General features: G+C 39.0%; 1 long non-coding RNA gene across 1 annotated transcript; it reads right to left on the bottom strand.

Annotated features, from left to right (window-relative positions):
* Positions 1–6696: 6696 nt before the first annotated feature.
* LOC145792943 (uncharacterized) lies at positions 6697–9913 on the bottom strand. The gene is made up of 2 exons (XR_014333263.1): positions 8885–9913; positions 6697–8648 (listed from the first exon to the last, which is right to left on the bottom strand). It is a non-coding gene; the product is annotated as an uncharacterized LOC145792943 (long non-coding RNA).
* Positions 9914–17667: the final 7754 nt, after the last annotated feature.

The raw sequence follows: 17667 nt of genomic DNA, 5'->3' as shown, positions 1-17667 counted from the left end.
AGATTTAATATAATCCACATTTATGATGCCATTATTCATATAAGATGTTAATGTAAATTGTAAATTGTGTAAATTACCACACCACCAACTCCACCTACCATTTCCACTACCACCCACCACCTCCACTACCATCCACTACCACCACTCACCTACCTCACCTACTCCCAAATCCTCTCCTATATAATAGCTTGTAATATACAAAATATACACAATCAATCTTGTAATACATCAATCAATAATATACATCAATATATTTATTTAAATGGTATCAGAGCAAGGTTAAGAAATTAGTGATTCCGCTTCACCGGCGGGCGGCAGCCTCACCTTGGCCGTCCGCCGGACAAACCCAAATTTTCAAATTCTCTCTCTCCTTCCTCCATACCCTCACCCACATACCAGTGCACAAACCTCAACCTCATTACCTGAGATCTCGAAGAAGCAGAAGCCGTACAAACGTAGCGTCATGTATAGTCGCCAGCGTCTTCCTCCTCTTCCTCGCCCATCAGACAGATCAGACATCAAAGCTTGTTTCTCAGTCTTTCCAGAGAGAGAGAGTGAAATTGCTGGTGATAAATCCGATTCTTTCTCGGAAGTCTCTCACTCTCGATCATCACAGTCGTCTCTCTCCATTCCGTCCTTCAAAATTCTACAAATATGCAGAAAACTGCCCAAGCATGGTTCGCCGGAGGCCCCAGTAGCAGCAACGATCTGCAGAAATCGTCGTCGTCTTTGCTCGCCGATTGGAACGCTTACGCAGCCGCCAAAGAGTCCGAAGACGCAGATTCCAGCTTAGGCTTCGATCTCGTGGCCGCCGTAGTCTTCTTCCTCCTCTTCAAACCCAAGGCTCCTCTCATCTCCAGCAAAACGCACATATATATAGTGTATCTCAGCTCCGTTTTGTTCATTCCTTTTCTCCATACGATTACAGGTCATTTTATGATTTGCACCAGGATGTCTTCACTGACTGAGGCAGACCAAGCCAACCTGTTCTTTTCCATTGGAGCTTAGGCCACTTGGCCTGCAGTGTCAGCCTTTTGACAAAAGAAGACCCATTACACATGCTGTTCAAATGAGGTCCGCATGCACAAACTCTCTCTCTCGGTAATGATCAACACACAATGATTCCCTTTCTTTTCTTTTCTTTTCTTTTCTTTATTCTCCACCCACACAACTCAACCCACATGCCTCCTCTCTCTCATCTTTTCACTTTCCAACCCACTTTGCATCCACCGCCATTTCCCACTTTCTTTATTATATATATATATATATATATATCTCTTTTTTATTAAAAAAAAAAAAACAAAAACAAACAAACCCACGAAATTTACATCTTTGCCCAACACTCCTATTTTATTCATATCAGGGGCTCACCCCGATCACCATTTTACAAAAAAAAAAAAAAACAAAAAAAAAAAAAAAAAAACAAAAACAACAACAACAACAACCACATCCACAGGCAGGATTTTCTTCTCTACTCTGCCGCCGGTCTCTTCTTCTTGCCTCCGTCCTGAGCAGCCCTTGACGGTGCTGCCTCCGTGTTTTCCACGCCGCCGAGCAAGTTCACTCCCCCATACTCCTCCACTGCAGCATATGGAGGACCTCCAAATCGGAACATCACGGTGGCCTTCCGCTTCAGCTCCTTGTTTTCTGCCTTTAGCACACTGATCTCTGCTCGCGCATCCTTATACATGCGTTGGAGCAGAACCAGCTGGGCATTTACATGCTGCACCTCATTTGTCCTACTCTGCAGCCGGTTCGACAAATTAGTGACCGCCGTCATGCTTTCCACATATGTCTTCAAAGTATACTGGTTGGCCTCCACATCTGACTGCACCGCCATTTTTTGCTCCACCGACCGCATCGGAAAATTCAACGGAGCAAACTCCGGGGCACTTGGTTGAGGTTCCAGTGCCACCGCACCAGTTCTCTCTCTTGTTGACTCGTTGAGGTCGGGAAAGAGAGTGAGCAGACTCCGGGACGACGAAGCCATTTTCTGGGCAACAGAGTGTTACCGAATATTACAGAGTTTCTCTCTTCGAACACAAATCTCTCAGCAAAGGAAGAGTTTTTCAGGGAATTTTCAGCAGTTTTTTGTCTGCCTCAGCCTCAGCATCAACCTTGGTTAAATAGCCGAGGCAGCCACGCGCATCGCGCGCCTCTTGACGCCAGACAAACGGGCACGCCAGCCAAGGCACTCACGTGCCTCGCCATCATATCTGGCACGCCTTTTGATGCATCGGGCACGCCTTTTGATGGCACGCCTTTTGACAAATTGGGCACACCTTTTGAGGGCACGACTTTTGAGGGCTCGATATCTACATCCATGTATATCTTTTGGGCAGCCTATATACACACTTATACAGTGTCTTCTACACCGGTCAACTTTATCAATCCCTTTGTTTCAACCTCAAATAGGTTTCTATCTTTACACCTATTTGAGTTTGAGGGGGGGTTATACACAGTATCATGTATAAGTCGCTCATGGCGCACTCCCTAAGTCACCCCCTTGGTACACCACCACAATCTTCTACAACGGCCCGACATAGATTCCGGTTAGTTTCTACAAGGGTCCGACAAGACTCCGTAAACTGTCTTCTACAACGGTCCGACATGACCCCATAAACTGTCCTGCTACAACGGTCCAACATGACCCCGTAAACTGTCTTCTACATCGGTCCGACATGACCCCGTAAACTGTCTTCTACATCGGTCTAACACGACCACACAGTGTCTGCTACAACGGTCCGACATGACCCCGTAAACTGTCTGCTACAACGGTCCGACATGACCCCATAAACTGTCAGCTACATCGGTCTGACACGACCATACCGTGTCTCCTATCCTGTTTTATTTTTCTGTTTTGTGACTCTCTCCAAACTCAAGTTAACTAGTGCCTATCCTCCTTGAGTTTGAGGGGGGCTGTTAATGTAAATTGTAAATTGTGTAAATTACCACACCACCAACTCCACCTACCATTTCCACTACCACCCACCACCTCCACTACCATCCACTACCACCACTCACCTACCTCACCTACTCCCAAATCCTCTCCTATATAATAGCTTGTAATATACAAAATATACACAATCAATCTTGTAATACATCAATCAATAATATACATCAATATATTTATTTACATAAGATCTCACAGTACTGTATTTTCTTCTGATAGGTCTGGATTTACCGTTATAATAACGATTATTAACTTGACCAATTGCTGCGGTGCTATCACAATGAATCAATATAGGTGGAATCGGTTTTTCCCAATAAGAGATTTCATTTAACAAATCTCTTAACCAATTTGCTTCTTTACTGGCTGTAGCTAAAGCAATAAGCTCAGCCTCCATTGTTGAATTATCAATCATGGTTTGTTTTTTTGATTTCCAACTTATAGCACCACCTCCCAATGTAAATAAGTAACCAGTGGTTGATAATGAATCACCTGACAAGGTATTCCAATCGGCATCACTGTAACCTTCAAGTACTGCAGGATACTTATTATAAAACAAGTCATATTTTATGATACCAGATAAATATTTCATAATACGCTCAATGGCCAGCTAGTGATCACTGCCAGGCTTGCTAGTAAGCCTACTAAGTACTCCAACTGCATAGGCAATGTTAGGTCTAGTACAGTCAGTCGCATAACGCAAGCTACCAATCATACTAACATATTCCTTTTGATTAATTACACCCTCATCATTTTCAATAGGAAATAAACGCACATGAGGATCGAAAGGAGTAAGAACATGCTTGCACTTATAAAAATTATACGTTCTCCAAATTTTCTCAACATAATGCGACTGATCAAGAAATATACCATCACAAGTTTTAGTAATTTTCATTCCCAAAATATAATTAGCCTCACCAAGATCTTTCATATCAAAATGGCTACTAAGCATATTTTTAGTTTCCACGATGATATGCAAATTAGAGCCAAATATAAGTAAATTATCCACATAGAAGCTAATAATGACATGTGAATTCTCGTCAGATTTATAGTAGATGCATTTATCACATTCATTTGTTTTATAGCCATTCTCAATCATGCAAGAATCAAATTTCTCATGTCACTGTTTAGGGGCCTGTTTTAAGCCATATATGGATTTAACTAGCTTGCACACTTTGCTTTCTTGACCGGGTTCCACAAAACCCTCAGGTTGATCCATATAGATTTCTTCACCCAGGTCTCCATTTAAAAAGGCTGTTTTAACATCCATTTGATGAATTTTTAGATCATGAATTGCAGCTACTGCAATTAATAATCTAATGGATGTAACTCTAGTAATCGGAGAAAATATATCAAAAAAGTCAAGATCTGCTTGTTTAAAATCTTTTGCAACAAGCCTTACTTTATATTTATCAATAGTTCCATCTAGTTTAAGTTTTTTTTCTCAAAACCCATTTACAGCCAATAGTTTTACAACCTGGTCATAAATCTATTAATACCCAAGTTTTATTGGATAATAATGATTCCATCTCATCATTTACAGCCTCATTCCAAAAAACAGAGTCAGGAGATGCCAAAGCTTCTAGTAAAGTTCATGGAGTTTCCTCCACATTAAAAACATGATAATCAGGGCCAAAATCTTTTTTTAATCTGGCTCTTTTACTCCTTCTAGGTTCAAAAACTACAGTATCTTGATTTTGTAAAAGAGGAGTAAAGGAACCGGTTTCAGATAAAATATTTTCTTGATAATTTTGACCCCCACCATTTTTAGATTTAAAAGGAAATTCTTCTTCATGAAAAATTGCATCACCTGATTCAAAAATTATTTTGTTTCCCATATCAAAAAATCTATAGGCTGTACTATTTGTTGCATATCCAAGAAAAGCACAAGTGGCAGCTTTCACACCTAATTTAGGTCTTTTAGGGTCCACAAGTCTAACAAAAGCTAGACAACCCCAAACCCTCAAATATCTCAAATTTGGCTTATGCCTTTTCCACAATTCAAATGTGTATCTTTTGTTTTTTTATGTGACACTATTCATAACATAACATGCAGTTAAAATTGCTTCTCTCCACAAATTTGAAGGAGCACCTACTTCAATTAGCATAGCATTTGTTAATTCAGTTAAAGTTTTATTTTTCCTTTCTGCTACACCATTAGATGCAGGTGAATATGGTGGAGTAGTTTCATGGATTGTTCCCAAAGACTGAGCAAACGAGTTGAATCTAAAAGATTCATACTCCCGGCCTCTATCACTTCTATATCTTTTAATCTTTTTACCGAATTGATTTTCAACTTCAAGAAGGAATTCTTTAAATTTTTCAAAAGTATCACTTTTATTTTTTAACAAGTAAACATAAGAGTATTTTGAAAAATCATCAATAAAAGTGATAAAATATCTATTTCCACCACGTGTTAAAATTCCTTCAAATTCACATAAATCAGTGTGAATTAATTCTAACAATTCAGTATTTCTCATCACACTTTTATGAGGCCTTTTAGTTATTTTTGCTTGACTGCAAACTTCACATTTCTCAAATTTATTTGTTAGTCTGAGAATTAATCCTAAACTTACTACTCATGACTCCCACATATCGGCTATTAATATGACATAGACGAGCATGCCAAAAATTCATAGAAAACAGCATGTAAACAGAAACATGTGTTTTCTTATTCTCAATATTTAATTTAAACATTCCATCACAGGCATACCCTTTCCCCACAAATATTCCTTTTTTAGTAATTACATATTGGTCAGATTCAATAGTCTGCTTGAAACCAGCTTTATTGAGCAAATAACTCGACATCAAATTTTTCCTCATGGACGGTGTGTACAACACATCTTTTAAAACAAGCACACGTCCAGAGGTAAAATTCAGCTCAACATCCCCACACCCGAGCACCTTGGTTAAGCTGGAGTCACCAAGCATAACAGTCCTCTCCTCATTAAAAGAAGTGAAATCTTTGAACCAATCTTTATCATAGCAGACATGCCTATTGGCACTAGAGTCTGCCCACCACCCTTCCACAGATTGAACCATAAAAATATCTGTAATCATACCCACAAATGGTTCCTCGGTAACATTAGCCTGTGGTCAAGACTGTTGTTTCCGAAATTTGCAAGTTCGAGCAATATGCCCACTTTTGCCACACACAAAGCATGTCACATTTGTCAAATCTTGTGAAGGGGGTTCTTGGTTCCATTTCTTTTGCCTCGAGTAATTTTTATTTTGTGGCCTTCCAATATTTTTCCATATTTTCTTAACTGGCTTCAAGTGACTATTTTTATGAAATCGACCTTTAGGTAAAGTATTTCCAGAAGTTAAATTTACCTTTGCAGTGGAATGCTCTTGTGTCATAAGCGCATCTTGTCCTCGTGCTTCCTCCTCCACCCGAATCCGTGTGATTAGAGTCTCCAAGGATGTCTTTTTTTGCTTGTGACGCATTGACTTCTGGAACTCCCTTCAAGATGATGGAAGTTTGTCAACAATACCTGCTACAACAAGATTGTCTCCAATTTTGATGCCTTCAGATCTAACTTCAGCCACTAGCATCTGAAAATCTTCAACTTGCTCCGCCACTGATTTTCCATCTATCATTTGATAGCAGAAAAAATGGCTTGCAGCATATTTCTTAGCGCCTGCCTCTTCAGTGTCATATTTATTCTGCAAGGCTTTTCAAATTTTCTTGGCAGTGGTGTAAGTGGTATCATAATAGTCATAAAATAGATTTGAAAGACAATTCAAAAGATAATATCGACATTTATACTCATCTGTGTTGTATTTCTCGATTTTTTCAAGATGAGCGGCATATTCCTCGTCGGTCATCTCTTCAGTGAGGACTTTGTTTGGATTTTTCTCGGTCAGGATATAGGCTACCTTGAGGAGACTGAGGTAGAAAAGCACCTTGCCTTTCCATCTCTTGAAATGAGCTCCCTTGAACAGGAAGGGCTTGTTGAGATCGCCGGTATTCTCGTTGGGTTTCTCCAGTACTGGCTCCATGACTTTTTGCTATTTGAATCTCCTTAAAATTGTTGGTGATAATTACAAATAAAACACCAGAAAATACAAATAATAAAAATTACAATAACTATTGTAAAGGCTGAGGCACGGGAAATTCGCTATCTTTAAGAAGATTCAAGCCCTCTGCGGTTAGGCAAAGCCTCACACCGGTGCAGTAGAAAAAACCTTGACTTGTCCCCCCAGGATACAACAACCCGACTAAGTCGTACGGTTCACCAATACTGCACAATTGGTTGAACCCAAAGCTTTATCACATATACCCCTTTTTATTTGCCTGATAATCTCACACAAAACATAATAAAGCAACAAAACTTCTTCTCGTATATTCCAAGATAGGAGATTAGCTCAATTTATAGAAGATGAAACTTGGTGGACAAGTTTCTTGGAGGATCCTTCTTGGAAGTTGCTTGGAGGCTCCTTGGAAGATGCTTGGAGGATAGGTATGAAGACTTGACTCTTGGAAGACTTGAAGGAGACTTGACTTGGCAAAGACTTGAAGGATAAGAATATGAAGGAAATTGGTAGGCAACTTCCTTGGAAGACTTGGAGACTTGAAGAGAAAGACAATGAAAACTTGGAGGGAAAGAAAACAAATCAAACCAATAACACATTATGATATTAAAATATCTGCTAACAAAAGATAAATTTGTTTCAAACACATCACCGCCCATTCGACTTACAAACAGAATCGTATGACACCCCTTGCCTTTCTCCCAAGTGATTCAAAGCACAAAAAATTGAGACCAACTGAAGATTGGAAATATACTAATCAGAGAACAGAACTATAACCAAGATAGCTCACCTCACCTTCCAAAGATAACGCTGATGCCAGCTATTCTTGCTTCCACAAGTGCATCAGTAGTCCCAATTATATAGTATCATAATTGTCAATTCAAGAAACAAAATCCTAATAGTGGAATTGTGAGTCGAATCGAGAATCATAAGATTCTGTATAAACTATAAAAAATGATGGTAGACAATTGTATATGGGGGGTGGGGGGTGGGAAGGTTTTGGCACATGTTACAGTCACAAAACCACTGCCAGCCAAGTTATAGTAAAAAAAATCAAGGACATAAAAATGAAAATAATTGACCAGCAAAAGTCACAAAACCACCACCAGCCATAGTAAAAAGATCAACTCATTCGATACTCCTATTCAAGATCCTGCCAATCTTCAGAAAAGTATATTCAAAAGAAAAACATGTAGGAAATAAAATGAAATGAAACAAAACCCAACGCAAAACCAAAAGAGATGCACTAAACCATCAATTAAAGACTCCACCATTATGAAACATACGAGCAAAATTGACTTTTCAATCATTGCAGAAATACAGTTCATCCAAGGCAAAAAAGTCAACAACCAATACAACTTGAAAGAGGAAAAAAACTACCAAACATACTTATATATACAAGACTATGACTATTAGGGTTTCAAATTCAAACAAGATAAACACAGGATTCCCAAATAAAAAAACAGAAAAGGAGAACCTGCATTCCAACAATTGGAAGTGCAATATTACATTAAAAATCAACGAAAAAGATGAGCTGAGTTGTCATGTAAAATAAAGAAAAAGTAATAGGAGGAGGTTAGAAAACAAAATGGGAAATAATAGCAGGAGTAAGAGAAGAAAACACAAACAAACCTCAGAGAGTACCGAAAAAACTCTTCAGCTTCTGATGCAAAAAGAACGCCAGGAAAACACAAAATGAACATGGTAAGAAAATAGAAATTAATGAAAGAGAGCAAGAGAAGAAAACAAAAACAAATCTCAGAAAAGTAACAGAGTACTATTCAGATGAAGAAAGAAAACCAACGATATTTGAAAACGAACTGTGTCATTGAAATAACAGAAAGTCAATTACTTGAAGAACACCAAAATTGATGAAAGAGAGCAAGAGAAGAAACAAACCTCAGAAGTAACGCAGCAAGCTTCAGGTCGAGAAAAACCAGAGGAGTGAACAAGAAGAAGAAGAAACATCTCCAGTCAACTCAATAATGTATCCTTTAGATACAAAAAAGAAACATGACAATATGGTGTGCATGTGCTGTGAGCTGGAAAAAAACAGATATTGCAACTCTCTTGCAGAAACAGTGGCGTGGTTAATATTAGCAACTCCTGGATTTTTTTTTTTACCAGAAATATAAATTAAAAAAATGTCAGTAAAGAGAGCTTATCTCATTATTCAAGTAAATAAAAGAAAACGAATAAAAAATTTTGTAAATAAATAAAAACAGTAATGTCAATAAGGCAACAACACTACCAAAATTCCGTGACTTTTTCTCTTCTACTATCACATCAGTTTTTACCTAGGACAACAACCATGGGGGTCCCCACGCACCACTACAGTGCAAAAACCCAATTCTTTCTCTCTCGCCCCAAACAAAGTCACTGAATCTAGTAAATGTAGAACACCGTGAACCAATGCATTTTTTCTAAACAAGTTTGTTATCGAAAAATTTAATTTCTAAAAACTTATGAAAGATTCACTTATTAAAAAAGGGTTGAAAAATTACGTTACTGTTACTTCTTGCCCTCAACTGACTCTTATTTCTTGCAGACATTAAATGCAGCCAAGAATCAACATCACCAAAAACAGTGATAGCAAAAGCAGAAATGGGTCAAGGTTCGAAACACTGACATTGCAAAGAGTTGAAGATCATTTGGGTTTGGCAACTGTGGTCGCCAATCTGCTGCCAGCGGTGGTGCCAGTGACCCATGATTAATGGCATGAGTCTTAACATTTGAATTAAAAATTTAATCAAAATTAAATATTGAAATTATAGATTAAACATTTACCATCAGTGGAATAATATGTTACATTGCAGGCGACAACAGTCCATATAATCACCCAAACAGGTGAATAGTTTCAAAACACTAATTAATGAAAAAATATAAATGATGGGAATCGTAACTTTGCAATCCCAGGAAGATCCACCACATAATCATCCTATGCTAAAAAAGCACTTCATATGAAGAAAAGTAGACACCGTAAAAAAGCTGCGCTAGTAACACAATATTGCACTATTTCGATCAGGTAGTAGAGCTACCTACGAAGAAAAGAAATTATGAGCAATATGTTAAATTACACAAATAGAAATCTTGTTCAATATAATATGACCAAGAGACAAACAAAAGTTTGACAGCACATACAGAACTTTACAGATATAACAGCCACCAATGCTTGACAGTCATGAGTGCATTAAGATGGATTGAAGATTCAATGCCCTGCCTTTTTTAGTGTATGCAGTTGATCATGGTTCTTTGCTAACTTTTTGGTTAGTGTAGATCAAACCCCAAGAAGCTAGAATAAATATCATAACCAAAAAGAACGATTAGGATGCTCAGATATAAGAGTAATCACCCAAACAGGAGATGTAAGTGTTAGCATATTATATTAGCCGAAAGTTTCACTAAGGTCTGTCTGTAATCATTTTGTGCCCTCAGGGATTATCTTGTAATTGACTTTCTTGTAAACCCTAATCTTCATTTATAAATAGGGGGTGATATTCTATCATACCCTAAGCTGGTTACTCAAGCTTCATGGTATCAGAGCAGCACCTCTAGGGTTTCGGCTCACCCTCGTTGGTAGACCTTTACACCAACGACACTCTAGGGTTCGAAGCTTACCTGGGTGGATCATCACTCAGCCGTCAGCTCGTCTTCCTCACCTCGTCGATCTCCTCACCTCGTCTTCCTCGCCTTCCTCTGTCGTCTCCCTCACCTCGTCGATCTCCTCGCCTTCCTCTGTCGATCGTCACTCAGCCGTCAGCTCCTCAGCTCGTCGATCTCCTCCAGTCATTCGTCGCTCGTCGTCATCATCCTCAGCCTCTGTCTCACTGTGGTATGATCTCAGCCTTGGTATATATAAATATATATATATATATATATATCCCGATATATATATAAATATAGCCTGTTATATATATTTATATATAAATACATGTATACATAAATAAATCAATATATATATATATAAAACAAAAAAACAAAAAAAAACAAAAACAAAAAACAAAACAAAAAACAAAACAAAAAACAAAACAAAACAAAACAAAAAAAAACAAAAAAAAAAAAAAAAAAAATGATTTCTTAATTTTGTTATGTCTTTATAGTGGTCATTGTGCCTGTTATCTCACTACCACCTTCCGGGTTTGTGATTTCCACTAGTTTTGTTGCGGGTTTGGTAGTATTGTATCCATGACAGATTCCACCAGTGTGTCCCCTTCTTCTCAAACACCAAAGAGTGAGAGTCTCATTCTACCTACTACCATGACTGAGAACCCCAACCCTAGTCTGAAAATCACCACTTCTCTATTTAATGGTCAGAACTACCTAGCATGGTCTCAAAGTTTGACTATGTTTTTGAAAAGCAGAGGGAAGATGGGGTATGTTGATGGCAGGATACAGGCACCTAGTACCACTGACTCAGGTTATGACCAATGGGAGATTACCAACTCTTTGATTATGAGTTGGCTTATCCATTCGATGGTTTCAGAACTTGGTGAGGGCTACTTGTCTATAGAGACTGCTCAGGACGTTTGGGAGGCTGTGGCTGTTACCTATTCCCGCAAAGGAAATTTTTCACAAGCATTTGAGTTGCGCCGATCTATTGAGAGCTCACTTCAAGGGGAGCAGACTGTTCTTCAGTACTTCACTTTCCTCACCAACGGCTGGAAACGCCTTGACTACCTGGAAGACTATAAGTCCGTTTGCCCTGCTGATTCTGTCGAGTGCAAGAAGTTCATCGCACGGGAACGGGTCTTTAAATTTTTGGCCGGCCTAAATGTGGAGTATGATCCAGTTAGGGGTCGAGTTCTGAGTATGGACACTCTTCCTTCACTTCAGGAGGCATTTGCCTATGTACAAAATGAGGAGAGTCGTCGGTCTGCTATGATGTCCCCTGTCTCTACTGACCGTTCCGCATTACTGTCTACTCCTCGAGATGGCCTCAGCCTGCCTCCTCCGTCTGCTGCTACGGAGTCTGTATTCTGTGATTATTGCAAGAAGCCGCGGCATACTCGTGAGACGTGTCAGAAGCTTCATGGGACTCCATCCGGGGGTCGAGGTGATCGGTCTGGTTCTCGAGGAGGTCGGTCAGGCCAATCTCGAGGACGTGGTTCCTATTCCCGGGCTCATCAGTCTAGTGCCGTTCATACCCTCGATTCTAATTCTACTTCTGTAACCCAAGCTTCTGATACTGAGCTGGAGGATGCTTTGCGCCAATTGTTGGACCGCCGATCTTCTACTGCTCTCAGTACCGCTTCCTCGTCCTTTGCCCGCTCAGGTAACTTGGCATCTTCTCCTTGTGCTTTCCTGTGTCATACATCTTTGCCTTGGATTATTGATTCTGGTGCCTCAGATCATATGTCTGGCTCCTCTGATCTTTTCTCTGTCTATAAGCCCTCTTCAGGTCAGGACAAAGTTAGGATTGCCGATGGTACTGTTTCTTCCATTTCTGGAAAAGGTTTAGTCCAAGTCACTCCTACCATACATCTATCTTCTGTTCTCCATGTTCCCAAGTTTTCTGTTAATCTGTTATCCTTAAGTCGTCTTACCCAGGATTTGAATTGTAGTGTGACGTTTTTTTCTGATCATTGTCTTTTTCAGAACCTTGTCACGGGGAGGACGATTGGCAGTGGTAGTGCAGAAAATGGTCTCTACTTCCTAGATCAACCGGACAAACTTGCTTATTCTTCCACCACGTCTTCTACTACCCCCGCTGATTTATGGCTGTGGCATCGGCGTCTTGGGCATCCCTCATTTCATTTACTTAAGCATTTATTTCCTTCTAGTTTCGCAAATTATCATGTGTCTGACTTTCTTTGTGAGTCTTGTCAACTTGGCAAACAACATAGAGCCTCTTTTGCTCCCAGTTTGAATAAAAGTTTCGTTCCTTTTTCATTAATACATTCTGATGTTTGGGGTCCCTCTCGTGTTCTGTCTGTGAAAGGTCATCGCTGGTTTGTTACATTTATTGATGATTTTTCTCGTGCTACTTGGGTGTATCTCATGAAAGATAAGAGTGAGATTTTCTCTGTGTTTCGCACTTTTCATAAGATGATTTGTACTCAGTTTGGGGCCACTATCAAAATATTTCGTTCTGATAATGGCGGGGAATACATAGATTCTGGGTTAGGACAATATTTCTCTACTCATAGCATTATCCATCAGACCTCTTGCACCAATACCCCTCAACAAAATGGGGTGGCCGAACGCAAGAATCGGCATCTTCTTGACATGGCTCGGTGCATGTGTTTTTTTATGAATGTGCCTCGGCCCTATTGGGGCGACGCTGTTCTCACCGCTGCCCATCTTATTAATCGTCTCCCTACCCAGGTCTTAGACAAACAGGCTCCGCTTCACGTCCTCCTCGGTTCTCCGTCCTTGTTTTCTATTCCTTCCAAAATATTTGATTGTGTCTGTTTTGTCCATGATCACTCTCCCTCTCGTGGTAAGTTGGACCCTCGCTCCCTCAAATGTGTTTTCCTTGGTTACTCTCCTACTCAAAAGGGGTATGAATGTTACCACCCTTCTTCTCGTAAGTGGTTTGTGTCCATGGATGTAACTTTCTTTGAGTCTCAGTCCTATTTCTTGTCCTCTCCGGTGTCACCGTCCTCATTTCCGGGAGAGCCTTGGTGTGAAGTGAGTCCTGTGCCTCCTATGGTGGAACCAGTTCCTGTGCCTCCTATGGTGGAACCAGTTGTTCTTGCACCACCCTCTACTACTGTGCTTCCTATGGCAAAACCAGTTGTTCTTGCACCCCCCTCTTCTACTGGGACTATAGAACCCACTGTCACCAAGAATAAGGACGGGCATGTTTATGTCCGGGACATAGATAGAAAACAAGTTAACTGGATACACGGGACCGTTTCTGCTACTCCACTGCCATCTCCTGCTTCTGATGAGAGTCTAGGTAACTTTGAATCTCTTGAGTCCATTGATCTTGATGTTCCTATTGCCAAGAGGAAGGGTGTGAGATCTTGTACTCAACATCCTATCTCACAGTTTGTATCATACTCTCATTTGTCATCCTCATATAGAGCGTTTGTGTCCAATATTTCCTCTGTTAGCATTCCTAACCATTTTCAGGATGCTCTTGCTACCTCTGAGTGGAAACTAGCCATGATTGAGGAAATGAAAACACTTAGGAAGAATGGCACTTGGGAATTGACTGAGTTACCTACGGGCAAACGACCTGTGGGATGTAAATGGGTATATACTGTGAAACACAAAGCAGATGGGTCTATTGAGCGTTACAAGGCAAGACTTGTGGCAAAAGGGTTTACTCAGACATATGGCATTGATTATCAGGAGACCTTCGCACCAGTGGCTAAAATGAATTCAGTCAGAGTACTTCTCTCTCTAGCAGCTAATCTAGATTGGCCGCTTTATCAATTTGATGTCAAGAATGTTTTTCTCCATGGTGACCTCGAAGAAGAAGTATATATGGACATTCCTCCGGGTTTTGAGCATCATCAAACAGAAGGCAAAGTATGCAAACTACGGAAGTCATTATATGGTCTCAAACAGTCTCCAAGGGCTTGGTTTGAGAGATTCACTCGGGCTATGTTTAAATATGGCTTCAAACAAAGTCAGGCAGATCACACATTGTTTGTGAAACATTCCTCACGCGGTAAGACTACAGCACTTATTGTTTATGTAGATGACATAGTTCTTACAGGCAATGATAGTGGGGAAATACCTTTGTTGAAGAAATATTTAGCTAAAGAATTTGAAATCAAAGACTTGGGAAGCTTGAAGTATTTTCTGGGAATTGAAGTTGCTCGCTCTAAGGATGGGATATTTATCTCACAGAGAAAATATGTGCTTGACCTGTTGAAGGAAACTGGGATGCTTGGCTGTAAGGCATGTACCACCGTACTGAAACCCAATCAGAAATTGGGAGATGATGAAGGAGGAGAAGTTGTGGATAGGGGGAGCTATCAACGATTAGTGGGTAAGCTCATTTACCTATCTCACTCCCGTCCTGATATTGCTGTTGCTGTCAGTGTAGTTAGTCAGTTTATGCATGCTCCTCATCAGATTCACTTTGATGCTGTCATGAGAATCTTGAGGTATTTGAAGTCTGCTCCTGGTAAGGGTCTGTATTTTTCAAAGTATGATCATCTTCGTGTAGAAGCCTATACAGATGCTGACTGGGCTGGGTCAGTAACCGATAGGAGATCAACTTCAGGGTATTGCACATTTGTTGGCGGCAACCTAGTTACTTGGAGGAGTAAGAAACAGAATGTGGTTGCCAGGTCAAGTGCACAAGCTAAGTTTAGAGCTATGGCACAAGGTGTGTGTGAACTTTTATGGATCAAATTATTGTTGCGTGATCTAGGTATTGATCAGACGGACTCCATGTGGTTATACTGTGATAATAAGGCCGCCATCAACATCGCTCACAATCCAGTTCAACATGACAGGACAAAACATGTTGAGATTGATCGCCACTTCATTAAGGAGAAACTCACTAGTGGTACCATTTGTACTCCTTTTGTCCAGTCTGGTGAACAACTTGCTGACATTCTCACCAAGGGGATTGGGAATAAACCATTTCATGACATATTAGGCAAGCTGGGCATGAGAGATATCTTCGCACCAGCTTGAGGGGGAGTGTTAGCATATTATATTAGCCGAAAGTTTCACTAAGGTCTGTCTGTAATCATTTTGTGCCCTCAGGGATTATCTTGTAATTGACTTTCTTGTAAACCCTAATCTTCATTTATATTGGGGTTGATATTCTATCATACCCTAAGCTGGTTACTCAAGCTTCAGTAAGTTGTAACTAAAGGTTTCAAAACACTAATTACTGAAAAAATATAACACCACATAATCATCCAATCACTAATCATCCAAATCCAAGGTCAGGTAACCAATGGTTTGAAAATCCTGATCAAAATTCTATTTAGTGTCTGCATCATCCATAATTTATTGCATAAACTAATTTCAGTTATCAAGTCTACACACCAAGACAAACGTAAAAGCATCAATTAACCAACAACAATTTTCAAAGCAGCCAAAATTAGTGACTAAATATGTAAAACATCAGGATAATATGACCAAAATTTTCATACAAATAAACCTAAAATCCAAAAATTTAAACACCGAAAAAGGAAGAAAAAAAACGAATAGTTCAAAAGAAATAGCCACAGCACGTGATATGCACCTAACAATTTTGTGGAGTATGTGAAGTGTAAAAAGCTTGAATCCAAAATTTGAGATAAATATCCACATTTTTTAAGGCAAAATATAAATAAATAAAATTTAAAAATGAATGAAAATAGATAAAAAGAAAAACATTTTAACCATAATACCAATTCCTCATAAAATCCATCTTAAACCCAAAGCAACAGTGCAAAACTTCTAGAAGGATTACCAAATGTGCATGCCATAGTTGGTTGAATTTAAGTAAGTTATGATACCTCTTCATGATCTTGTGCTAAGAATGCACATCATATGAAGAAAACTTGACACACTAAAAAAGCTGCTCTACTGACACGACATCCTACAATTTCGATTTGCTAGTAGAGCTACCCACGAAGAAAAGGCATTATGAGCAATAAGTTGAATTGCACAAATAGAAATCTTGTTCAATATAATATGACCAAGAGACAAACAAAAGTTTGACAGCACATACAGAACTTTCCAGATATAACACCCAGCAATGCTTGATGGTCATGGGTGCATTAAGATGGATTGAAAATTCAATGCCCTGCATTTTAGTGCATGCAGTTGGTCATGGTTCTTTGCTAACTTTTTTTTTTCTTCCATATCCTGCAGGAACATCTCTTTGGTAAAGGCACCGTCAAACATAAAGAGAAACCAATATGCGTCAAATATATTCCAAAGCACAAATTAGAAAAAAATAAGTTTGTATCATCCCAATATGTTTTACTCAAGAAACTCAAAACAAGGGAGATAAAAGAAATTTTCAAAGCATGATTTTTCCTCAATATAGGAAATATATATATATACAAATACGAGCACACAAAAAAATTCCTAAAATTTACAATAGTTGCAATACGAAAATTCATTAAAAAAATATTAAACAATCAAAAGCAAAGCAAACCAAAAAATTCAAATTGAAAACTAAAGGTAAGAAATACATAAACAGTAGAATTCTACTTCCCGCTCAACATATAAACCCAAATATAAAATAAATAAATAAAACAATATGCAATGAAATTTTGCTCTTGCTACTCTACTTCATGCCCAAAATTAATGCAATCTTCAAAGATCAATATTCACACCTTTTGATGTACAACAGTGTTGCTGCATGTGGTTCAGCCAACATGTAAAGAGGAATGTTGAGAGAGTGTTGAGTATTGTCATGGCTGATTTATGCAAAATCGAAACAAATAAAAACAAAGAAATACATGTGGCAATTGTACAACTTGCATTTTACTTTTTGTCCTAAATTACATAAATAAGATGTCAAAATTGAAAAACCAATCCAATTCACAATATAAAAACTAATGTAAGTTTGATTTCACAAAACTTGCACAGTACTTAGTGTAGATCAAAAGCAAGAAGCTAGAATAAATATCATAGTCAAAAAGAACAATTAGCATGATCAGCTATAAAAGTAAGAATGCATGAAAGATAAAGCTCACATTTCACACAGAGTAAGCACTCACAGTTTGTTTGGAACACATAACTGTCCATTTGACTGACAAACAGAATCGTAG

Source organism: Camellia sinensis, chromosome 6, assembly GCF_055761805.1.
Source record: "Camellia sinensis isolate YWXY chromosome 6, ASM5576180v1, whole genome shotgun sequence".
In the NCBI taxonomy this organism is placed as follows: Eukaryota; Viridiplantae; Streptophyta; class Magnoliopsida; order Ericales; family Theaceae; genus Camellia; species Camellia sinensis.
This window is presented reverse-complemented; position numbering and strand designations above follow the sequence as displayed.